This window comes from Symphalangus syndactylus, chromosome 19, assembly GCF_028878055.3.
Source record: "Symphalangus syndactylus isolate Jambi chromosome 19, NHGRI_mSymSyn1-v2.1_pri, whole genome shotgun sequence".
Lineage (NCBI taxonomy): Eukaryota > Metazoa > Chordata > Mammalia > Primates > Hylobatidae > Symphalangus > Symphalangus syndactylus.
Window position 1 is genome coordinate 86,993,453 of NC_072434.2, and position 26,649 is coordinate 87,020,101.

The 26,649-nt window shown below is 40.3% G+C and overlaps 2 long non-coding RNA genes across 2 annotated transcripts in view; one reads left to right on the forward strand and one right to left on the reverse strand.

Moving 5' to 3' along the window:
• Nucleotides 1-3,548: 3,548 nt before the first annotated feature.
• On the reverse strand, nt 3,549-15,770 carry LOC134731923 (uncharacterized). The gene is made up of 3 exons (XR_010114650.1): nt 15,723-15,770; nt 8,566-8,674; nt 3,549-3,618 (listed from the first exon to the last, which is right to left on the reverse strand). It is a non-coding gene; the product is annotated as an uncharacterized lncRNA (long non-coding RNA).
• The window catches only part of LOC129458422 (uncharacterized), a 76,608-nt gene continuing 54,335 nt past the window's right edge, over nt 4,377-26,649 (forward strand). The window contains exon 1 of the long non-coding RNA XR_008649622.2: nt 4,377-4,417. This is a non-coding gene — a long non-coding RNA (uncharacterized lncRNA). The remainder of the gene's footprint in view (nt 4,418-26,649) is intronic.

The following is a 26,649-nucleotide window of genomic DNA, read 5'->3' on the forward strand; positions in this document are numbered from 1 at the left end:
CTCTGTGCCAGGCCTTTGCTAAATCCTGGGCATATGGCAATGAATAAGCAAAACAGAGTCCTTGCCTTCATGGAAATCACAGTTAGTTGAGAAGTTAGATATGAAGGGAGAAATTGTTTCTTTCCAATGTGACAAGAGTTCTCACAGGGGATACATACGGAGCTATGGAAGCACATAGAAAGGGCCGCAACTGCAATCTAGCCTGGAGGCAGGGGCTGGTCCTCCTTGGGAATCTCCGGGGAACTGTGGAGGTTTGTATCTGAATCTAGCCTGGAGGCAGGGGCTGGTCCTCCTTGGGAATCTCCGGGGAACTGTGGAGGTTTGTATCTGAATCCCAGATTTTACTGTTTTACTGGGACGATGCGCAGACAGATGTGTGAACATATGTTTAGTGGGTTTTTTGTGCTGTTGTCTTAGGTTGGTTTTCATGGTCGTAGCTGAGGTGTGTGTTATTGTTATGTTTTGTGTTGTTGCATCTGACTGCATGACGATGGCTGTGAGAACTTAGGGGTCTTCTTCCATGTGGCAGGATGGCCAAGGTGAGGTCTGTGGTTCACCACACTCACTCTTTAAAGTCACTGGTTCTCAACCTTGGCTGTACCTTGGAGTCACTTGGCAGATATAAAATATACCAGTGCCTGGGCACTACCCCAGAGATGTGGGCCTCCAAGTCCATGGTAAACAACCTTCCCTACATCCTGCTCTTTCATGTGGCATTTGTCTTCCACTGCTAGAGCCCAGAGTAAACCTTTTCTCTCTGAGCTTACTGTTCTCCCTCTTAAGACATTGCTGCTTATTCTCCCATGCCTCCAATATCTCAGGGCCCATCGGGTGAAAATCTCAGATTTAAGGCTTTTTCCTTCTTGATGTATCACCCTTCTTCATTACTGGCATCTCTCAGCTTCTTGGCAAATCTTCCAAATGTATAGGCTTTCACCCTAAGTCTTCATTCACTCCTTCATTTATTCCAACAATATTAACTAACATTGATTGAGTGCTTATATTGTGCCTAGTACTCTTGTAGGTGCTTGGTACACACCAGTGGAAAACACTGGCAGTATTACCTATCCTGGTAACTACCTAATATTCTACAGAGGGGAGGACAAAATGTCCCCTCACTGGACACAGTGCAAAGTGCAGGGGACAGATCTAAAGAGGCAGCAGGTGGAAGAGAGATTAAATGAACCATATGGAGTTTCAAAGGGCAGGCATAAACGAATTGCCGCAAGTCAGAAAGAAAGATTTTGGCTCAATCATTCTTACTGCGGATAAAATAGTTGTCATGACTAATGAGGGCCTAGTGCTAGCTCTCTGTCAGGCACTGTGCTGAGGGCCCAACAAACACCACTCTATTTACTGCTCAGAAGAACTCTCTGAACTAGGAACCCCTAGTGAACCTCCTTTCTCTCCCACACAGATAGACGATGCCTAGAGAGTTATTGGAGACTCGGAGAGAGATTCATTGCCTTGGTCAGGCGCGGTGGCTCACGCTTGTAATCCCAGCACTTTGGGAGGCCGAGGGGGGCGGATCACGAGGTCAGGAGATCGAGACCATCCTGGCTAACACGGTGAAACCCTGTCTCTACTAAAAATACAAAAAATCAGCTGGGCGTGGTGGTGGGCACCTGTAGTCCCAGCTACTCGGAGAGGCTGAGGCAGGAGAATGGCATGAACCCAGGAGGCGGAGCTTGCAGTGAGCCAAGATCGCGCCACTGCACTCCAGCCTGGGAGACAGAGCAAGACTCCATCTCAAATAAAAAAAAAAAAAAAAAAAAGATTTACTGAGATTTACTGCCTTGTATAAGTGACTGAAAGTGACACTAACAGCCATTATCATCATTTTTCTGTTGGGTGATGTCACTTCCTGGACAATGTGTATCTGTAGAGTCATCAAACTTTTCAAACTACTTTGCATTTCTGTGTGCTCACTAGCAATCGCCCAGATATTAGCTAATTATGAACTTCAGTGAGCTCTTAGGCTCACATAGAACTTGGAATTTACCAAGAGATATCCAATTGCATTACGCCTTCAGAGACAAGGATGTGCTGTCATCCACCTCAGACCGATTAGACTGCAAGAAGAGTATTTATATCTGTGTATTCCACTGTAGAATTTACATAATAATGTAAAACTCCTTTTCAGAAATTACATTATGAAAGATTAGATGAGCCAAGAAATATCATGATCAGGAAAGGTAACAAGTGGTTTCTGATTTGTCAATCTTAAGGCATGATGTAGATTGATGGTATTGTAATTGCATGTTGCAAAATGCAGGTAAAATGCAGAAGACCTTTGAACTAAGCATGGGACCATCAAGAAAGAGAACCTTCCCCATATCGTCGTCACCAGGACAAACTGTGGGAGCAGGAGGGGCAGAAGCTGCTTCAGAAAGTTCCCAACCACCAGTTTTAGGATGTTGACTCTTCTGTGTTGAGCAATGAGATGTTCTGACAGTTACTACTATTGAAACAGCCAGAAATAACTAAGCAGACGTGTGTGTGTGTTTATTACGACACACATTCCAAATAAACTCTACCGATCATGTCAAATGTAGAATGTGTGTTTAAAGGATTTGTGATGTAAATAAACAAATTTTTATTCTCCCAATCACATCCATTCTAAAATGCTCTTGCAGAAGCTCCTTGGAGAAAAGGTAGGGATTCAATAACTATTGGTAAAGAGTTTTACATTATTTTATTAAGGTGACATTTATATTGCATTGCATATTTTTAAAGTTCATGGCTATTGTTACTGGACATTGGCAGTCCTTTGTAAAAGACCTTAGAGAACAGGGCATTTCCCCCTGAGAGCCCAGTGTGGTAGCTGTCACTGCCAAGGCTGGCTGGTCCTGTGTGAAATAGGAAATGCCTTCCTGTTCACAACAGTGGGTCTGGGCCACATGCGGAGCCTCACGTGTACTCTTCCCTCAGAAGCATCCGATACTTTACCTACACTGCAAGAATAATGCAAAGACCTTATTGTCTCTGATGTAAACTGAGCAAAATAATGATTTCAATAAAATAATTAAAGTGTTTCCTATTGATTTTGAAGTAGAACAGTAAGCATTCCTTAGAGAGCAGAGATGATTTTTATTATGGTTAGCTATGATTTTTGTTATACTTAATTATAAATTGCCAAGTGAGTGGACACAATTGGAAAGTTTCCACATGACTATTTACTGATATTTGTCTCTAGATTTCTTTATGGATTTAAAACACATCCCATTTTCCAAGGAGAAAAACAACACATGCAGAAAGAAAGAGTGAGTTACATTTCTAAAGTAACACAGCAGCTAAGTATGAAGTCAGACTGGGGTGAAATTGGACTCTGTGGGAAGACTCGATCTGCTTTTCCTAAGTGATCGGGGGCCTGAGTTGCCCAGGAGCACTGGGAATAGCATTTGTTTCATTGCTTTCCATCCTCCACGCTTCCCTGTCAATGCCTTCTTCCCCCAGACTCATGCCTTGATCCCCCAGACTTCCATCTCTTACCTTTACGTTAGGTCAGCCCAGCCCAACAACACAGCTAGAAACCAAGACTTGCCCGGTAGAGTGAGGCCTGGAAATCATTTGGCACACTCCTTACAGTCACTAGGGGATTCAGATTTAGATGTCGGCCTTTAAAAAAAAATAAAATCTATAGTCATCCTGCAAATATCACACACATTGTATTTACTTCTGTCAAAACGTTCGTTTGTTAAACATAAACATTTAACATATATCATTATTTGGTCTTTTCCTCGTTTTTGTAATTTATTGACAGCCTCAAAAAATAGAAGTAGTCCAGGCCTCCCGGAGTATCTGAGACTCTCTGCTGATGCCCAGTATAAATGACTCTCAGGCCCAGCCTCTGTGCACCAAAAGCGTCCCCACCCTCTGTGCTTTTCATCTGCCCTGGTTCTTGGCTCCTTACTCTGCTCTTCTATCATCTTGGTTCTGGATCTTCATTTGATCTCCTACTTCCATGCTCACCTTCTGCCCACAGACTAGACAAAGGGTCAGGCTTTCTGCTTTGGCCTCTCAGGGACCCTTAAGTCACAGACTGAACTTACGTTTAGATCTTTTGCTCCTCCCACCCACATAGTCCCCACACCCCAGAAGTCTCTGCAGGGATTTTCCAGCCTTCTCCTCTACCTACATCAGTCATAGCTGGACATTCTTATTTCCAACTTAGTAACCAAACTTGCCCATTGCTATGGCAACACAGATGCATGATTATTGCAGCCATCACTTCACCTGAGAAACACAGTGGGGCCTCAGACCACCGTCCACACCAAAGCTCCACCTGCCATCACCTCCATGAACCCCTCTGGAGCACTTTCGCTCCTGCCCATAGGAAATTTGAGAAGACAACAACAACAATATAACTTCTGAATTTTGTGGTGTAGTTTTGAGCCCGCTTAGCTCTTGAAATGTGGTGAGTAGCTAGAAAGATGTTATGTTCTACTAAAGAGACACATTCATTCTCTATTGATGTGTAACAAATTACTGTTACTGAGCAAAAGGCGCTTCCTGGGCTATGCATTAGGAGTCATAGTATTGCCTATGACACTAGGTTTTGCACAAAAAAAAGGTTTTTATTGCAAGTTCACTAACAAGAGAGACAGGACTCCTGCTCAAACCCGTCTTCCTGTGTGCCTTTGAGGCAGAAACTTGATTAGAAAAGGTTTAGGGGTGGATTCTGGGATTAGCGGGTGATTTGTGGAAGGAAAGGAGAAGTCTGGGAAGTCCTCAGGCATGTGCAGTTATCTCTCCATGCTACCTCATGGGGCCCATGTGCAAATTTGGGGGGAGTTAGCATGAAACATGCCATAGGAATTTGGGCTGTGACAGCAGCAAGCTCCTTCTCTGCAAACTCTGTTTGGCCATATTGGTTCCAATGATTGCAGCCAGTTTTGTTATCTCACAGGCAGAGGGAATTTCCACTTTTCAGCAACTTGTTTCTTTTCTTGTCTCTCATCATGCAGACTTATGCTCCTTGGTTTTCACCCAACGGAGTTGAAAACTTATGTCCATATTTTAGTTGTATTCACGATTATCAAAACTTGGAAGCCACCAAGATATTGTAGGTGGATGAATAAATAAACAGTGATACTTTCAGACAATGGACTACTATTCAGCACTCAAAAGAAATGAACAAACAAGCCATGAAAAATCATGGAGGAAATTTAAGTGCATGTTACTAAGTGAGATAAAGCAATTTGTAAAGGCTGCATACTCTATGATGCCAGCTACAGGCATATCTTGTTTTGTGTGCTGTGCTTTACTGCACTTCACAAGTTGTTTTACAAATAGAAAGTTTCTGGCAACCCTGCATCAAGCTAGTCTATTGGCTCCATTTTTCCAACAGTATGTGCTCACTTCACGTCTTGGTGTGACATTATGGTAATTCTTGCAATGTATCAACATTTTTTCTATGATTGTATCTGTTACGGTGATCTATGATCTGTGATCTTTGATGTTGCTATTGTTATTGTTTTGCGGCACCACAAACTGCACCCGATAAGATGGTGAATTTAAGGCCAGGTGCGGTGGCTCACGCCTGTAATCCCAGCACTTTGGGAGGCCCAGGCGGGAGGATCACGAGGTCAGGAGCTCGAGATCAGCCTGACTAACATGATGAAACCCCATCTCTACTAAAAATACAAAAACTAGCCAGGTGTGGTGATGTGCGCCTGTAGTCCCAGCTACTCAGGAGGCTGAGGCAGGAGAATCGCTTGAACCAGGGAGGTGGAGGTTGCAGTGAGCTGAGATCATGCTACTGCACTCCAGCCTGGGTAAAAGAGTGAGACTCCATCTCAAAAAATAATAATAATAAAAATTTTAAAAGACGGTGAATTTAGCCCAGAAAAGTAAAAGAACTTATGGTAGTAATTGATGTCTTTAACTTTTTGGGATGTGGTTTCACTACCTCAACATTTAGAGTCTTAAAACAACAAAAATATTATCTCGCTGTTTCTGTGGATAAGGAATTTGGGATTGTCTTAGCTGGGTGGTTCTGGCTCAGGCTTCTGGCTCAGGGTTTCCCATGATGTTGCAGTCAGGATGTCAGCTGGGGCTGCAGTCATCTGAAAACTGAACTGGAATTGGGATCTGCTTCCAGGATGCTTGCCCCTGTGGCTGGCAAGTTAGTCAGTTGGTGCTGGCTGCTGGTGGGAGGCCTTGGATCTTCACCATGCGAACCTCTCCAGGGGACGCTAAAGTATCCTCACAACACACTGGCTGGCTTCCCCAGGTGAGCAATCCCAAACAGAACAAGGCGGACAGTGCAATGCCTCAGAAGTCACACTTTGTCATGACTGCAACATCTTACTGGTGACGCAGGTCAGCCTAGTCATTGTGGGAGGAGACCACGTTGCAGAGTGAACGTGAGGAGAGGGCATCACTGCGGATCATGGTGGAGTCTTGTTACCACAAAGGAAGTGGTATAAAGAAAGATTGTAGCCCAGAGACGCATTTTAAGATTTTCCAAATGAAACACAGGATATGAAGTTTTGGTAACTGTGACTGTACCGTGGCAAAAAGTCCAGAACTCCCCCACACTCACAGCCTCTGAGAATGCTCTAAGCCATAGTTTTCCAACTGTGCTGTGCAAACTGGCAGCTCATGAATGAGTTAAAGGTGCTCCGAGATACTGCTCTCCTCAGCCCTCAGGGCACTTGAGCAGGGCCTGAGGTAGATGGAACAAGTGAGTAGATACTATTATTTTTTATGTGTCCTGTGACCATACGCAAGCTATATATGCATACTCTATATAAAATATCTACTCTCGATTGTCAGGAAAGTTCCCTAGCCAGGGTGCTGAAAAGAGTGTTAGAACCCAGCTGTGTGGAAAGTCTCTAAGCACAAAGAAGTTGATATGTGCAATGTTTAGCATATATCGCTGAAGTCAGTATATTAATAATGCTGTTCAAATCTTTTATAACTTAGCGGTTTTTTGTCTGCCTATGTTATATGGTACCTGCGGATGTGCACTTTAATCACCTGCTATAATTATAGACTCATCATTTCTTATTTTAGTTGTCAATTTTTAAATTATATTTTGAGGCTATATTACTTGGTGCTTATAAATTAAAAATGATTGCATCTTAATGATAAATGGAAATTTTACCCCTACCTAATGGATCTCTTCATCAGGAGGAATGTTCTTTGACTTTAAGTTTGGCATCACTAACTCTTTTTTAGTGTTTATGTTGTTCATCCTTTTCTCTATTTTTACATTCAGCCTTCCTGAATATATCTGTATAAAACTGTCTCGTAAACAGCATATTGTTATATTTTATCATACTATGCTATGTTTTTAAATACTGTCTGAAAATAATGGTGTTTCAACTCAACATTCTGTTTACATATAATTACAAATTCATTTATTTTGCCATTCTATTTCATATTTTTAATTTGTTCCATCTGTTCAGTGGTTCAGTGTTTCTTTAACTGTTCTTTCTTGCCTTTTTTGGTTTGCATAAAATGTTTTATTGTGCAATTTTTCTTTCACTGGTCTGGAAGTTTCACACCGTTTCTATTATTTGAGTGCTTACCCTAGAAATTACAGTATGCTTAATTAATCCAAATTCAAAATTAATCTAGATCTTTACCCTTCTCCAAGACAATGCAAGTACATGAGAACACATACATTCTTTTTACCACCCTCTCAACTTACATGTTATTTATATCTGATATCCTTGATATATCTTGTTTTTGTTGTTGTCTTTTAACCTCATTAGACAGTATTATTACTGGTTTATGCAACTTGCAAGAGGGCAGAGGTCTGAAGTCACACAACCTCTTAGAAAGTTTCCAACCTTTTTCTTTTTCTTCTGCTTTGCTCAGCCCCAACGCAGCCTCATCCAGAGTCCTCTGGCCTTGGCATGGGGATTGCTTTAGATCTGGTTTGCACTTACCCTGAGGGGTTCTAGTCCCTCCATCTTCGGTGAGCCTTGGGCCTTGGCTTCTGCCCTTCCCTGCACAGCCCAAGAACCAGACCCCACCTTTGCTGCTGCAGCAAATGAATTCAGGTCATATGCAGCTTTGGTGCTCCAATAGTCTGCTCATCTCTCAGCTATAGCCCTCCATCCAAAAATCAATGAGCCTAGGGGTTCTTGTCTTTTAAACTCTTCAAATTAATACGTACTTTAAGATGCTGATGTTTGTCTGTGATATAAACTTACATACAATTGCTTTTAGAAGATGGATTAATCCAAATCGTTCACCATTATTGAATCCGAAACCTCAATAAATATTACATTTAATTTCAAAATTCTCAGTTGGACTTCAAGGACACCTGAATCTGAGGGTGAGAACCTTTTCTGTAAATCTACTCTAAAGACCCTGGGGTTGATGGTCTTTAATTCAGGACCCAGGACAAAGCAATACGGACGGCCTAGATTTCTCTCGACAATAAAAATAGTAATTTAATAATAATAATTAACATATTAAGCATGTACAGATACCAGACAATGGCATGTCTTTTATATGTATTAATTTACCTTTCATTATTTAGAGCAATGCCTATCATATATTATATATTTAATAAACATTAGTTATTATAGTCATTTTTACACTCACTTCTCAGTTGAAAATATTTTCACTTCTCCTTCTGCCCTCCAGTGGCATACAGCTGCTGTCTGAGGTCCTGTTCCTCCAGAGCTTGCTAGAGTTCTTTATTAGGTTACTTCTGTCAATAAAATATGCTACAATAAAATACGCTACCTACAGGGTAGGTGCTTAATATGTTACCTCTCAAATTAGAAGTCTTATTTTCACAGGGTCTTTGACATCCTCATGTCTAAAGTGTGATTGGTGGGACTGTGCACCATGTGTCATTAGCCCATAGGACGTCTCACCCTTTTTGATGCCTCCCCAAAGAGGGAACACTCCTGCCCTTGCTGTCAGTCTTCTCTCTTCTCCCTGGGTGGACCAAATCTAATGCATCATTGGATTAGAATGCAGAGTGTCTCACTTCCATTTCTAGCATAAATGCTTGCCGGCATCTTAAAATTTAATTTTAACAGGTACAAGCAAGAGCATTAAGAAACATATCCTTGACTTCGACTCTGTTTGTTTAAGCTAAATCTCAATGTCACTTTAACAGACTTGGACTCTAAATAGTTTAAGTTCTGGTGCCAAGAACCAATTATCTACAGCGAGCAAAAACCAAATGATTTTATGCAGAATGAATCATGCAGAGAGCTTCTGAATCTCAGCAGGCAAACTGGCTCAGAGAAGATGTAATACTGTTGCTTGATTAGAGATGAAGCCACCAACTTAAGGTGGCTGTTTTTAGGGACTGACAGGGATATAAATCAAATACTACTTATGTGAAATTTTTCTAAATTTCATCTTGATGCAGGGGTACTATGTACCTCACTGCATTGTCTGAGACTAAAGACTAAAAATTATATTCATAAACAAAGAGTAGATATTTCTTCTGAATTTATAACTCCAGCAGTCCAGTAAGTTAGGGGCCTCCCCTGTTCCTTTGTTTTCATTAACGTTCTGGATTATGTATGATAAAATTCTACATAATGTGGTTTTTAAACTTATTATAATCATAAAGTTGTTTAGAAGCTGATGAAACCTATACTCTATCTTGTAGGAAATTCTTTCTCATAACGTTGCATAAATTTACACATTCGTGTACAAGTTTTCATAAGGCTCTTAGGAGATTCCCAGCTTTCGGTGAAGCTCAGTTGGATATAAAGGGTACCTCAATATGAGGGTAAGAACTTTCACCATAAATCTACTCTAGAGACCCTAAGGTGGTTTGTCTGTAGTTCCAGGATATAGGATAGTTAAGTGATAGGTTTCAAAGGATACGTATTTAACTGAGATAAGTATTTTAAACCATTGATGATAATCACTGAATTAAGCCAACCACATTGGAAGTTGATGTAGCCAAGGGGTTCTCCACTTCATCTAGTCCACGACACATCAGAGGACTTGGCAGAATGCATTGCAGTGCATCTTCCTCTTCGCCCTGTTCAACCCTCCAGCAGACCAGCCGCTTCTTACTGCATATGTGCTGGCTTCTCTCACTTTGCTTTTCTTGGTTTTTGTATTATGCTTACCTCATCCTGGCTCTCTAGTTGAAACCTAGCTGAGAAAACCAGCCAACTATGATGTGACACTTTCAGAGCCTATTTAAATGGCAAACTGGGGACATGTAGGGATAGGAAACACTGGTCTCAGCATATTCCTTAAGCATGCTCAAGATTACCATTCACAGCTATGTATGATAGCACCTGGACTTAATCAATACACATTTATTGTCATATAATACATATTTGTATTATATTTATATACAAATACATACTTGTATTTGTAAATATGTATCATACAATTCATATTTAATTACCTTGGTCAATTTGTTAACTCTATATTTGCTTATCTTTCCGTTGCTTCAGTCTTATCAATAAACAATTCAAATCACTGATTTTCTGCAAAGAATTATTTCTGATTCCTGAAACCTGTGTCATGTGGCTCAAGTTGTCTACTCAAGAAAAGAACTTTAATTTCACATAGGAAACATTACTCTCTGTGTTTCTGTCCTTTCGTATGGCTCTTAAACACGGATACATCAAGTTTCCACGCAGAGCTCTACAGCTCGGAGGTGTGGCTGGTTGTGATCTACCATAGCATCATGGATTGTTTTCTACTAAAGTTTTGCTCAGAAACAAAAGGTCTGCCCTGGAAGTCTCCACATTAACATGGCTGCTCTCGTTGCAGGTAAGTCTTGTCTTCTATATAGAAGAGCGTCATAGGGTTTGCTGACACAACACCTAAGACTTGCTTTCAGGTTGTCTAACTGAACATGAACCTCTTGCAACCTAGATCAAACGTATTCACACTGAGAACAAAAGGCACTTTTTTTCTCTATTTCTCTTTAAGCTGATTTAGCAGAAGATTGGACAGGCTAACAGGCGTCTGTCATTATTTTAAAGCTGCAACATTCCATTATCCAGGAGACATTTGTTCATTTAAGTGAAATGCCCCATGTTCCACCATTGTCAGTATCTCCAAAGGAGGTTGTTGACCAGGACTTAGAAGAGTGATGAAAATAATTGAAAAATGCTGTCCGTCTAATAAGTTGGCCTGCAAAACTGTGTGAAGAAGGGAAACTCTAAATATACAAATGGAAACCTAGAAAGCAAGGCAGGCACCAAATCATCTTTAATTATCTGTAGCTTTCATGTGGCCCTAATGGAGCAAATCTTATTTTCTCATGTTGCTAATATTTAATGATTTGAGGTTTCCTTAATGTGGTCCTGGCTGAAGGACCTAAACTAGTATCTAGTTAAATTGAATTTTCTCCAGTCATGAAGATAAATGCCTTAATCAAATGCGTGCTTTGAAGTTAAATAGATCTGGGTTTAATTTTGAGTCTGTTCTTTGCAAGCTACGTGGCATAGGGCAAATCACTTAACACTTGAGCCTCGATTTCCCCATCTGTGAAAATTCACACTTCTGTGAAGACTATGTGAGTTAATGCGTACAAGGCCCAAGGCATGACCTCTGGCACGTGCAGTATTCAGTAATGGGTATCACCATGGAAGGATTTGAATCTTTTGGCCAAACTGTAGATGAGATCAGCAAATGGGTCTGGGTGGGGAAAATCCTTTAGTTTTGCACTCAGAGATTATGAGAACTCTTCTAATGCCTGAGTACATGCTATTTGAACCCAAGAAAGACTAAAACTTAGTGCAAGTTAATCTACGTTTACATCTGAGACATAAATAATGGAACAGGGAAAAATTACTCACTACAGGACAGTAAGTCTTCATTCTGTCATTTTTTTGCACTTGTGCCACTTGGTGATGAGTAAAGAAACAGAATTTCTTGACTCTCCCCAATACCTCAGGGAGAGTTTTAGCAGAAAGTAAATTGAACCCAAAGGAATGATTATTCTCATTGCCAATTAATATCTTCTGAGCACCCTGTGGTTTGATTTACACATAAAAAGTGAACTGGAGTCATCATTAAGAGAACTCTAATCAAAGAATTTTTTTAGCTCAATAAGATAGCATTTTTGTGCTTGTGATTAATCTAATGTTGAAAGATAAAATGTGAGAGACTCTCACACAGTTCCCCTAATTTAATCCATTTCTTTGCAACACTATTTTAGTTACTTTCAAAATCCTGGCTTGATTCTATAAAAGCTTTAGGGATTCATTAATGAATGTTTACATAGTTACACACACACACACACAGACTGATGCTATGATAGGAAAGAACAATTAGCAAGCTTATGATTTAGGGTCCTGTGTACCCAGGTGACATTGACGCAAATCACTTTTTTTTTTACTAAAAGTAAATGATCATGTATTCGGACTTTCCCCAATCTTGTTTTTATAATAAAACCCCAATACTAATTAACACTTTTTTTTTTTTGTGATGGAGTCTCGCTCTGTCACCCAGGCTGGAGTGCAGTGGCACGATCTCAGCTCACTGCAACCTCCATCTCCCAGGTTCAAGCGATCCTCCTGCTTCAGCCGCCTAAGTAGCTGAGACTACAGGCCCCCTCATCACACCTGGCTAATTTTTGTACTTTTAGTAGAGACAGGGTTTCGCCATGTTAGCCAGGCTGGTCTTGAACTCCTGACCTCAGGTGATCCACCCGTCTCAGCCTCCCAAAGTTTTGGGATTATAGACGTGAGCCACCGCGCCTGGCCAAATTAACACTTTAGATATTGACATTGGCAATTGAAGCAATGAATGTGCTTGTTTGTGGGATAAAACACTCTTGATGGTAGAAATATGCCATCTTTTTTTAAAGGCACATACAAATTAAAAATAAGAGGCTTATTTCGCTGTGTTGAAAATAAGAAAAGAGATTCCCTTCCCCTCCTTTTTAAAGAGCTTTTGCCTTAGAAAACTTGTATTTTCTCCTCTCTTTGAACTGTGTGTATGTGTATATGTATGTGTGTGTGTGTGTGCATATATATATATATATACATATATATATACACATATATATGTGTGTATATATATATATATATATATATGTACTCTTCTTGAAGACTACCTAGGTCTTTGTCAGCTTTATGACTCAGGAATGTCTTTCTCAAGGACCTGGAAGCCATCTCTTTAGAATGTAAACATCATTGGAACTAGCACCCCCATCTCCCCCTTTCTGTGAGGGAACAGGAGATTAACCTTACTGAGCTCTTTGCAGGTTGCTGCAGTTTTCAAAACTATCTTCCGTCATAAAGATATGAGAAGTTTGCTTTTTCCTCTGGATAAAGCCAATTATCTAACACAGACAGTCACCCCAACTACCAGGTAAATTTAGGATGAACTATGTGTGACAAATCATGCTGTCAGTAACTTAAGGAATAGTCATAGTTTCCCTTGAAAATATGTATGCCATGGGTTATATCTGTTTGGCTATGTGAAAGGGTGAGATTTATTTCTGTTATTGTGGATCTCTTAGTGGATTGTCTGTGATGAGTATAACATTCTAGTTTAATGCTTACCCAATCATAAGAGTATTTTCTTTCCCCACCACTTCCGTGGGGAGAATTTCTGGGTTGGGAGAAAATATTAGTTTCAACTCTATTTCTCCAACAATTTAACACATGTTTGTTAGGTGCCTACTATTCTTGGGTACTCTTTTAGACATGGGGGATTGGTCAGTAAACAAAATAGACAAAATCCTGCCATTATGAAACTTACATTCTAGTGCTACCTTTTCCACAAATTGGATTTTTTATTAATGTTATTTCCTAGCATGTCTATCAGAAGATGTGAGTTTGCTTTTAGCTTTCATTGTCTAAATAATTGAAATCTGTCACCTGTTCTCATGTTTTTGATAATATGAGCTAAACTGTCAAGGAACTTGAATACAATGCTTATCTAAATGAACACTGCCACTTTATATTGGGGGTTAGAGTAATAGCTTTATGTAGTTTCTAGTGACCTGGAATGGTGAAAATTAAATAGTTTAAAATTTTCAGGCCAAGCATAGTGGCTCACACCTGTAATCCCAGCACTTTGGGAGGCAGAGGTGGGTGGATCACTTGAGGTCAGGAGTTCGAGACCAGCCTGGCCAATATGGTAAAACCTCGTCTCTATTAAAAATACAAAAAAAAAAAAAAAAAATAGCTGGACATAGTGGTGTGCACCTGTAGTTCCAGCTATTTAGGAGGCTGGGGCAGGAGACTCACTTGAACCCGGGAGCTGGAGGTTGCAGTGAGCCGAGATCATGCCATTGCACTCCAGCCTGGGCCTTGAAGCGAGACTCCATCTCAAAAAACAAACAAACAGACAAAAACAAACAAAACAAAACAAAACAAAACCAAAAAATTCATTAGCATTTAGCAATCCATAGTTTATACAGTTCAGGTTTTTCTTTTTAAAAAGTTTTTGTAGTTCTGAGAAATTGAAAACCTAGGGCGCACTCTGAAGATGCCCCAAATTTGAATGCAATGAAGAAAAAAACTTTGTGAAATTTGAAATAATCTAAGGCCACATACAGAATAGGTACCAAAAGAGCAACATTATTTATAAGAACTCACCTTATAAATCAATTTTTAAAAATATATTCTGTGACATTAAAACAAAAGATTCCTAAAAACAGCAGTAATTTAGGAAACATCTGTCACATACAGTCCCTCCACACTATCCACTATCACTCTTAGCAATTTATTAAGAATTAGTTTAGATTTAAATAATTAAATAATTACCTCTTTGGAAATATCTTTTTTTTTTTTTTTTTTTTTTTTTTTCGAGACAGAGTCTCATTCTGTCTCCCGGGCTAGAGTGCAATGGCGCCATCTCGGCTCATTGCAAGCTCTGCCTCCCAGGCTCACGCCATTCTCCTGCCTCAGTCTCCTAAGTAGCTGGGACTACAGGCGCCCACCACCACGCCCAGCTAATTTTTTGTATTTTTAGTAGAGACAGGGTTTCACCATGTTGGCCAGGATGGTCTTGATCTCTTGACCTCATCATCCACCCGACTCTGCCTCCCAAAGTGCTGGGATTACAGGCTTGAGCCACCATGCCCAGCCAGAAATTTATTATCTTGTACAATGTGGAAATGTACAACTTCATTGAACATTTCTTGACATTTTTCTTCTAAAGTGTTCTCAAGTTCTTGGAAAGTGTTTTCACGTTTATCCCATAAATGTTTGCATGAACTTAATATGAAAAATAGAAAATAAATCTTCAGAGTTGTACAATGGAAGACCATTTCATGAATTCTGCTCTAAATTCTAATTTTGAGAATGAATTTGTGCTACTTTTAGAAGATTCTCTTGAAATCTTTCTTGAATCTCTGCCAATATACTGGCCCATATTATATATTTACATTTTTTACGTGAAATGTATCAGCATATAAATGTACCTATCTTTTCCACTTACTTTCTGAAAAATGAAGATGAAGGCCAAATTTTACTTGATTTACTCCCACATTAAATAAGAATGAGCTTCACATCCCAAGAAAATCAGGATGATAACCTCTTCGGAAGGTAAGACAGTATGAAACGGTTGTCAGTAAACAGCAATTATAACGAGTAATAATGATAAGCATTTCACATTTAGCATTGTTTTCCACCCACAGCATTACTATGAAGTAGATATTACTATTATTTTCTTCTATAGACAGAAAAACAAGTTATCCAAGGTGGTCTAGCTAGTAGGTATGGACAGAAATGGGAGCTGAATCTAAGCAACCTGTCTCCAAAACCTGTACTCACTGTAGAACGTATGTGTGTATGTGCATTTACCTTATTCCAACTGAATCTTCTTTAAAGCAAGCAGAAAACAATTATAGAGTTGAGGAACCATATTCACCATTAACTATAAAGACAATATGAACCATGGGGCAAAAGGAAAGTCATAAATAATGCGAGCGAAGTTATAAGAAATGGATGAATGTACAGACAGCATAAATAAGTCATAAAAGGGTCTACAGGGCTTTTGATATCCTCACAGTCACTACGGAATAAGATTATTGGAAATTATTGGAAATAAGAAGTACTCTGTAGGCTTGACTTCCTCCATGTTTAAGCCCATCCTCCAGCACGAACTGGTGCTTGGTCTTTCAGGAAAATCCCACAGAGCTGTTTTATCCTGGATAAAATGTGAGCAGTTCTTCCCCCTCCTCCTGTAAAGATTCTCTTAATGTTGTGGACGCATGCTGGAGAGACCCTGGGGGTTGTCTTGTTCGGTTCTTCAGTCTGTTTCCATTTAACGCATGTGTTGTAGATACAATGTCAAATTAAGACTTCCTTTGCTTTATTACCTCAAAGAGTGAATTATCAGCTGTTTTACACTCACCAAATGTTAGAAGTATCAGAGTTTCTACATTCCTGCACATTCTGAACCTAAACAAAAACTTCCTTATCACCATATTAAAGCTTTGCTTAATTTATCACAGTCATGGTTCCCACATTCATCTGTTTTCATGAGCACATCCCACCCTTTGTTTTAAGCATCTGTGCTCAGAAGCTTAGAATTAAATTGAATTAGCCTGACACAGTAGACCTCATGGTAATCCGTTGCCAGAGTGAATTTTTTGTACAGTTGTAGCCAAAGAGACTCCTGTTAGAAGTCACCTCTGTGACTTTACTTTTCTCTAAACTTGAAAAGGTTTGTTTATCATATGCTATATACTACATACCTAGGATCTAAACATCAAAACTTAGTCAACGATTTTTTGATACAGGGTCTGTCTCCAGCCACCCAGGCTGGAGTGCAAAGACGTGATCACAGCTCACTGCAGCCTCCGCCCCCAACTTCACCTCAGCCTCCCGAGTAGCTGGGACCACAGGCATGTGCCACCATACTGAGCTAACGTTTTTATTCTTTTAAGAGCAGGAGTGAATCTTTATTAAAAAGCTTTAGAACAGTAAGTAAAGGAAGGAAAGGAAAGAGAAGAATGAAAGTACAGCTTGGAAGAGAGCCAAGCAGATGACCTGCGAAACCAAGTGCACCTGGGGTAATTTTTTAAAAATAGTTTTGGCAGAGACAGGGGCTCGATTTAGTCGAATTTTTAACATTGAGGAATCTCTCTGGATTTCTCAATTCAATTGTTTTCCTTTAATGTTAATGTTTAGATCCAGAAGTCATCTAAGACTATTCTATCTCACCAGTGGGCTGCACATTTCTTGGGTAGTATAGTAGTGGTCATGGGAGTGGGCTACACAAGGTTTTTTTTTTTAATAGGTAGTGGGCCAGGTGCAGTGGCTCACACCTGTAATCCCAGCACTTTGGGAGGCTGAGGTAGGTGGATCACCTGAGGTCAGGTGTTTAAGACTAGCCTGGCCAACACAGTGAAACCCCGTCTCTACTAAAAATACAAAAAAAATTAGCCAGGCGTGGTGGAGGTTGCAGTGAGCCAAGATCATGCCATTGCACTCCAACCTGGGTGACAGAGTGAGACTGTGTCTCCAAAAAAAAAAAAAAAAAAAAGTGGGTAATGATGCTCGAGTGCTTCATATGGTGTATATGGTGTATGTCCGTGTGACAGAGAGCCAGAAAAAGATTCAGGATACAGCAGCATCTGTAATCAGGGATAATTTGGAAATAACCCACATATCAATGCCATCAGGATTTGCACCACATACTTCAACCATATATAGCAGTGGGAAACAGGTTCCCATTAGAAAATTTTGCAGTCTTAAGTTAGGAAGAAAGGGAGGGAGGCAGAAAATGAAGTACATTTAGAAATCAGCTTCAGTTCATGTGAAGAGAAAAAAACAATGAGATGAACAGGGAGAATAAAATAATCAAGGACAGAGAAAGAGGAATTTATGTCTGTGAATACTAGACTTTAAGTCCCAAATGACTATCACACATATTTAGTGCTATGCAAGAAAGGGAAAGAGACATCTCATAGCTTCCACAGCAGCAGTGTGACCCCTAAGACGGCTCCAAATTTCTTACATCCAATTTCCTGTCCCTACCTTACTGTAACCTCAGGATTAGAGGCCTCTTTCTGTTTACCTACTGTAAGCCCACAAGACCCTTCCTGCTATCCTGGTTCTAAGTCCTTGCAGAATAGATTTACAGGGTTGCTGTTGGTTGAAAAGGGAGCCACAGGGGGACTTCACAAACCCTCCTTGCAAACAGGTCCAACAAACCCCTATAACATGCTCATGTCATCTGACCAGTTGACAGAGCACACTTCCATCTGCGTATTGTTACTGCCTTCCCAGCAAAATAGACAATCTCGTGAGATTTCTGCTTTAAAGAGGTTCTGTTTTGATGTGTTTCCAGGATTTGTTTCAAGACTTAGAGCTCCTTTTAGCAGTTCTTGTAGTGGTGGCCTGGTAATGGTAAATTCTCTCAGCCTTTGGTTTGTCTGAAAATGACTGTCTCTTTCCTTCATATGTGATGCTTAGTTTTGCTGCATACAAAATTCTTGGCTGATAATTGTTTTGTTTGAGGAGGCTGAAGATAGGGCCCCAATCCCTTCTAGCTTGTAGAGTTTCTGCTGAGAAATCTGCTGTTAATCTGATAGGTTTTCCTTTATAGGTTACCTGGTGCTTCTGTCTCACAGCTCTTAAGATTCTTTCCTTCGTCTTAATTTTGGGTAACCTGATGACAATGTGCCTAGGCAAATAACTTTTTTGTGATGAATTTTCCAGGTGTTCTTTGTGCTTCTTGTATTTGCATGTCTAGGTCTCTAGCAAGGCTGGGGAAAGTTTTCTCAATTATTCCCCCAAATATGTTTTCCAAGCTTTTAGAATTCTCTTCTTCCTCAGGAACACTGATTATTCTTAGGTTTGGTCATTTAACATAATCCCAGACTTCTTGGAAGCTTTGTCCATATTTTCTTATTCTTTTTTTCTTTGTCTTTGTTGGATTGCGTTAATTCAAAGACCTTGTCTTAGAGTTCTGAATTTCTTTCTTCTACTTGCTCAATTCTATTGCTGAGACTTTCCAGAGCATTTTGCATTTCTAAAAGTGTGTCTGAAGTTTCCTGAATTTTTTATTGTTTTTTCTTTAAGCTATCTATTTCATTGACTATTTCTCCCTTCACTTCTTGTATCATTTTTTGGATTTCCCTGCATTGGGCTTTGCCTTTCTCTGGTCCCTCCCTGATTAGCTTAATAACTAACCTCCTGAATTCTTTTTCAGGTAAATCAGGGATTTCTTCTTGGTTTGGATCCATTGCTGGTGAACTAGTGTGATTTTGGGGGGGAGTTGAAGAGCCTCGTTTGGTCATATTACCGGAGTTGGTTTTCTGGTTCCTTCTCATTTGGGTAGGCTATGTCAGAGGGAAGGTCCAGGGCTGAAGGCTGTTGTTCAGATTCTTTTGTCTCACAGGCTGTTCCCTTGATGTAGTACTCTCCCTCTTTTCCTATGGATGTGGCATCCTGTGAGCTGAACTGCAGTGATTGTTGTCTCTCTTCTGGGTCTAGCCACCCAGCAAGTCTATCCAACTCTGGGCTGGTACTGGGGATTGTCTACAGAGTCCTATGATGTGAACTGTCTATGGGTTTCTCAGCTGTGGATACCAGTGTGTATTCCAGGGAGGTGGCAGGGTGGGGTGCAATGGACTCCATGAGGGTTCTTAGCTCTGGTGGTTGAATGCTCTATTTTTGTGCTGGTTGGCCTCCTGCCAGGAGGTGGCACTTTCTAGAAAGCAACAGCTATAGTAGTGTGGAGAGGGACCAGCGGTAGGTGGGGCCCTAGAACTCAAGATTATATGCCCTTTGTCTTCAGCTAGCAGGGAGGATAGGGAGGGACCATCAGGTGGGGGCAGGGTTTGGCTGTCTGAGCTCAAACTCTCCTTGGGTGGGTCCTGCTGCGGCTGTTCTGGGGGATGAGGGTGAGATTCCCAGGTCAACGGAGTTGTGTACCTCGGAGGATTACGGCAGCCGCTGCTGAGACATGCAGGTTGCCAGGGAAGTGGGGGAAGCTGGCAGTCACAGGCCTCACCCAGCTCCCACACAAACTGAAGGGCTGGTCTCACTCCCACCATGGCCCCTGCAACAGCCCCAATTCTGTTTGCAGGAGGAGGGCAAGGTGGGCTTGAAAACTTACCCTAGGCTACCTGCCTCCCAGTTGCGAAAGAAATGGGCTTGGTTCTTCCCCTGCACGTAGAGTCTGCACACTCGATTTGTGCCCTCCCCTGAGATCTGGCCAGCAGGCTTCTCACCCTGTTCAAACTGTTACAAAGTTCAGCTAGAGATTTCCTTCCCTCTGTGGTGTTTTACCTCCTGCTCCTCTGGCTGCTCTCCCCATGGATCCCTGTGGTGCCAGACCAGGCAGGAATGGCCTGCTAGGAGATGCAGCAAGTTCCCAGGGCCCTTCTGATGCTACCTCTACCCGTGTTTCGCTTGGCTCCCTGAATTGAGTCAGCTCCAGGTAAAGTTGGAAACTTCCCCTGCAAACAGACCTTCAGCTTCTCCAGTGTGGGTGTGTGTCCAAAAGATGATGGTCCCTCTTTCCCACTTCCACAGTTGGGGCACTGACAGTATTTGGGGTGTCTCCTAAGTCCTTCAGGAGCAGTCTGCTTCTTTCAGAGGGTCTGTGGGTCCTCTAGGGATTGCTGCTTTTTTCTTGCACTCAATCTGGAGCTAAAATTCACGATACAAGCCTCCACACACTGCTCTGTCCAGGGTTGGAATCTAGTCCTGCTTCCCATCAGCCATGATGAGCCCATCATCACCTTTATCTTAATTTTTTACAAAATGTCTACATTGGGCTTTTGGCTTTTATCATGGACTTCAGTTCATTTGAGGCTCTGACTTTCATGATGCTTAAAAAATGTGTGTTGTACTGAATTGGCAAAATTTAAAAGTCAGATAATATCAAGGGTTGTCAAAAATGGAAAAACAACATGTACTTTCGCCTACTGTTGCCCATCAGATTTTAAAAAGTGAAGTTGAACATACACATGTCTATGACCTATTAATTTCATCTCCAGGCATATACCCTAGAGAGCTTCTTGAATACATACCAAGAGAGATAGAAAAAATGCTCACAGCAGCCTTGTTCCTGAGAACAAAATGCTGAAAACAACTCATCATTACCAGTAAAAAGATAATAAGACTGAGGCATATACATACACTGGAATCCTATACAACAGTGAACATGAGTGAACTACAGCCACATGCATTAACATGAACAAGTGTCAAAGACACAAAGTTTAGTTGAGAGGGCCAAGTCACTGAAGAATATATACAGTATAAATTCAATTTGCTACCATTCAAATCAGGGAAAACTAAACAATGCTTAGAGATACATTCACAAGTGATTAAAAAAAAAAACAACCTATGAAGCAAAGAAGCTAATTATCAACACAATATCCAGGATACTGGTCACCTAGGGTTCAGGGAAAAGGTCTCCAGAGAGCTTCTAAGTTAGTGATAATGCTTTATTTTTGAAGCTGGTTGGTAGGTCCGTGAATGTGTGTCTTATCATTCTTTCATTTGCATGTGTACATTTCACACCCTTGTATATATAATTATATATACGTAAATTTTATACATAACTACTGTACTAATGTATAGGAATTGTAAAACACATAAAAGCTGACATTTTTAGAGGATGATATAAAATAAACTAGATGTTCTTTAAAAAAAAATTTGTGTTGTCAGCAAAAGAAACTATCATCAGAGTGAACAGGCAACCTACAGAATGGGAGAAAATTTTTGCCATCTATCCATCTGACAAAGAGCTAATACCCAGATAAATTCACGAGAAACAAACAAACAACCCCATCAAAAAGTGGGTGAAGGATATGAACAGACATTTCTCAAGAGAAGACATTTATGCAGCCATCCAACATGAAAAAATGCTCATCATCACTGGTTATTAGAGAAATGCAAATCAAAACCACAATGAGATACCATCTCATGCCAGTTAGAACGGCGAGCATTAAAAAGTCAGGAAACAAGAGGTGCTGGAGAGGATGTGGAGAAATAGGAACGCTTTTACACTGTTGGTGGGAGTGTAAATTAGTTCCGCCATTGTGGAAGACAGTGTGGCGATTCCTCAAGGATCTAGAACCAGAAATACCATTTGACCCAGCAATCCCATTACTGGGTATATACCCAAAGGATTATAAATCATTCTACTATAAAGACACATGCACACGTGTCTGTTCAGTGTCTGCAGCACTGTTCACTATAGCAAAGACTTGGAACCAACCCAGATGCCCATCAATGATAGACTGGGTAAAGAAAATGTGGCACATGTACACCATGGAATACTCTGCAGCCATAAAAAAGGACGAGTTCATGTCCTTTGCAGGGACATGGATGAAGCTGGAAACCATCATTCTCAGCAAATTAACATAAGAACAAAAAACCAAACACCACATGTTCTCACTCATAAATGGGAGTTGAACAATGAGAACACATGGACACAGGGAGGGGAACATCACACACCAGGGACTGTCAGTGGGTGGGGGGCAGGGGGAGGGACAGCATTAGGAGAAATACCTAATGTAAATGATGGGTTGATGGGTGCAGCAAACCACCAAAGCACATGTCTACCAATGTAACAAACCTGCACGTTCTGCACATGTACCTCAGAACTTAAAGTATAAGAAAAAAATAAATAAAATGTGTAATAAATAAACTGTATATCGCCTTTAAAATCAGAGTGTTCCTGTCAGTAGCCAGTATGAATTCTTCTGATGGCCTTTTGATGGTCAGGAGTACATTTTTAAAATAAGACTTCATCTTTTGTGGGCTATGCTTTCAGAAATTTTGTTCATGGAATGAAAACCTTAATTTTTCTAAAGTTTTGATGTCTGCTTCCCTATGTCAATGTATGTCTGGTTATCTGTGTCTAGTGTTCATAAGCCATTGTAGGATAAACTTCAAGAATATTTTGTCTAAATATTTTTCCTTTTAATTTCCAAATTACTAATACTTTTGAATGAAAAAGAAGCTTGAGTTTGGAATGGAAGCTTTCCTGGCATCCTCTGTAATTGAGAGATGAAATTGTGGCCAGGGTCAACCAATAATTTATAACCAGATGTTCTGTTTTCTGCAGAACAGATGTCGACTTAGCTGGAGAAGCCTAATGCTACTGTATCTTACCTCTCTGTACATTTTTCTTTCCATGTTTGATCATTTGTCCACTTTCTCTGCTTGGTTGGGTGTATTGTGTGTTCTCCATTCAGTATCTCTTCTCTCTTTCTCCCCTTTCATGATTGCTCACATGTTTTCTGTCTTCATTCACTGATTCAACACTTATAATTCAATACAGTACAGACAACACAAACATACAACACAGCAACTACCAGGCACCAGGCAGGTACTGTTCCAGGTGTCATCTTCAAGTCTAGGAGTTTCTCTCTAAAAACATACTTTCCTTATATAAAGGAATCCTTTGTTCAACAAATACTTAGAATCTGTCATAGGTGTCAGGCAATTTGCTAGGTTCTGGGATCATCCTCCTTTTCCCTGTTTGTATGACATACATATCCAGAATGGAAAAAAGGCCTGTCTCCTATTTATATGCTTTAGGCATATATTCTCTCTCAACAACATTTAAGAATATTTATGAGGTCATTTTTATTACATATTCTCTGCAGGTTGCAATGTAAGCATTTGAAATCATACACATTTACAAGGAAATAAATGATTTTTAAGTCCCTCAGCATTAAGGAATACATTAATGTCTCCCAACATTAAGGAAAACAACTTTCCTGGAATACAAGATGCCTTCGTATCTTCTCATATTACAGTTTTGTCTCAGCCTATTTTTCTCTTTTTCCTTAAAATTCTGCCCAAAGGTTTGTTTTTCTCTAAATCATTTTCAATGCTGATTTATTCTTCTTGGTATTTGTTACTCAGACCTCAAGCCCTTATCCAGCGTGACAATGGTCCTTAGCGATGTTCAGCAAGTATTTCTGGCTCTCTGCTTTCAGGGCACCTGTGTGGATGCATCTCTTGGCCACCTTAAGGTTGGGTGGAACTGTGTGATTAGTCCTGACCAATAAGCTATGAGCAGGAAGGGTGATTGTTGTTTTTAGAAGAGAACATTATATTGCCAGTGTAAGGTTCTCCAAAACTCTTTTTTACCCTTATCGTAGCAACAATAATATTTGAGATGATAGTTGCTCTGACAATATTATTCCTAGAATGAGGAGACAAAGAACAGAGCACCCTGCAAACCTACGGTGGTCTTGAAGCATGAGAGTCCACCAAGGGAGGAGGTTGTTATCATAGCCCAACCTCACCTACCTAACTGACACTCCAAGATCTCATCATTCTAACATATAGTTGTGGACCTGGAAATGAAATTCTGGAATATATAAGGCAAACAAACACAGGCTCTGTCCTGTTTGTATTATAAGCAGAACCATCACTTAAAATAAATGGAAATAAAACTTGGGTGTAATATCTTGCATTTCCAACCTAGAACTTCAAGGTTACTCGAAGCATCTTCTGAGTTTCACCTATCATTGTTTCTTTGTAGAATGGCAAGTACATTACTGGAGGTGATTTTGGGGGCTAATGAATTTTGGCAGGGTTCTGTAACATCTAAAACTTTAATCACATTTCAATTATTTAATGGCGCTTGGGAGGGCCAGAATTGAGGCTGTTTTTCACTCTATGCATTGCCAAATCAGTGGCTGTTTGCACCAAAATGCATAACTTGATAAGATAAATGAGAAATATTCATTGAGAACAGCCCTCCAAAAATTCAGAAGAAAACTCTAGTCTTTTCATTATTTTCCAACTTATTTGTCTATTCAGCCAAAAGCACATTGTAATAATGTGTATAATAAGAAATATGGTATATGTTTGGTCTTTACCCTCAGTTCCTGGCAGAGTTTCTAAAACCCTTGGAATTTACTCAGTGATGGAATGAAAGGAGCACCTTTTGTTGTTCATAATAAGTCCTTAACTTTTTTAAATTTTATTTTCTGGGAGTACATAGTAGATGTATATATTTATAGGATACATGAGATGGTTTGATGCAGACATGCAATGTGAAATAGGCACATCATGGAGAATGGGGTGTCCACCCCCTCAAGCATTTATCCTTTGAGTTACAAGCCATCCAATTATAATCTTTATTTTAAAATGCACCATTAAGTTATTATTGACTGCAGTCACCCTGTTGTGCTATCAAATACTAGGTTTTCACAATAAGCCCCTTTCAACCATATCTGAGTTTATGCTAATGAGTGGGTGTCCCTAGATAGCTTCAGGATGGAGGCTGAATGCCAGAGGAACCAACCCTGTGATGAGAGTGCTGGAACCTTCGGCCCAACCTCCCTGACCTCCCGGGAGGGGAAAGGCGCTAGAGAGTAAGTCAGTCACTAATAGCCAGTGATTTAATCGATAATGCCTGTGTAATGGAACTTCCATAAAAATCCTAAACAGTGGGGTTCAGAGAGATTCTGGGTTGGCGAACACATCTAGGTTCTGGGAGGCTGGCACCCCTAGGAAGCTCCATCCCCTACCTCCCATACCTTGTCTTATGCATCGCCCATTTGCCTGTTTCTGAGAAGTATCCTTTATAATAAATGGTAATAGTAAGTAAACTGTTTTCCTGAATTTTTCTGTAAGCCTTTCTAGCAAAGGCAAGGAGACGGTTGTAGGAACCCCTGATTTATAGTATGGTCGAAAGTACAAGAGGCCTGGAATTGCACCTAGCATTTGAAGTGGGGCAATCTTCAAATTGAAGAGAGAGCTCTTGAACTTGTGGGATCTGATGCACAAGTTAAACCTTCAAGTTGTGAGGTAGTTAGGGTCGGAATTGAAATAAGTTGTTAGGCACCTAGTTTTTGTGTCCGGGGAAATGGAGAATTGTTTGTTCTTGTGGAAAACCCCACACATTCGGTGGTAGAAATGCTGTCAGCAAAAACAGATTCTAGTAGTCGGACACATTGTATTTGTTGGATTTGGAATTCCATTTTTGGAAGTTTTATGTTACTTTATAAGCTTGTGTTTTTAGAGCCATAATACAAGGAGAAATCTTGTTTGCCTTTGGCTTCCACACATAAAACCAAATAAACTTTACTCCATGTTCTGTGGTCCCTAAACTCCATCCTCCATAGGCATGAAAAATTTAGGGAGTTTGTTACCTATTTCCATTTAAAAAATGATTTTTCTGTAAGTTAAATCTTCTTTAAATGGTTAATAAAATATTTAACAAAACCTAATCAGACATATTTTAAAGGACTAAACACCTCAGACATATTTAAAACTGTTAATATAAAAAGACACAAAACTGTTGGCTGGGTGCAGTGGCTCACACCTGTAATCCCAGCACTTTGGGAGGCTGAGGCAGGTGGATCACGTGAGGTCAGGAGTTCGAGACCAGCCTAGCCAACATGGTGAAACCCTGTGTCTACTAAAAATACAAAAAAATTAGCCAGACATGGTGGCAGGCACCTGTAATCCCAGCTACTCGGGAGGCTCATGTAAGAGAATCACTTGAACCCGGGAAGTGGAGGTTGCAGTGAGCCAAGATTGTGCCACTGCACTCTGGCCCTGGCCTTGGTGATAGAGCAAGATTATGTCTCAAAAAAAAAAAAAAAAAAAAAAAAAAGACATAGAACTGCTAATATAATTGACGAATAGCTGTTTATAATGTTGATTTTTCCCCAACCATGAGGATATAACCATTCCCTAATTCCCTATCTTAAAGGTAGAATCTTTGTTAAAACTGTCCATGTCTCATAAAAACCCTTGCGGACAGTATCTGGCAGCATTTGCAATCTTTTTAGAA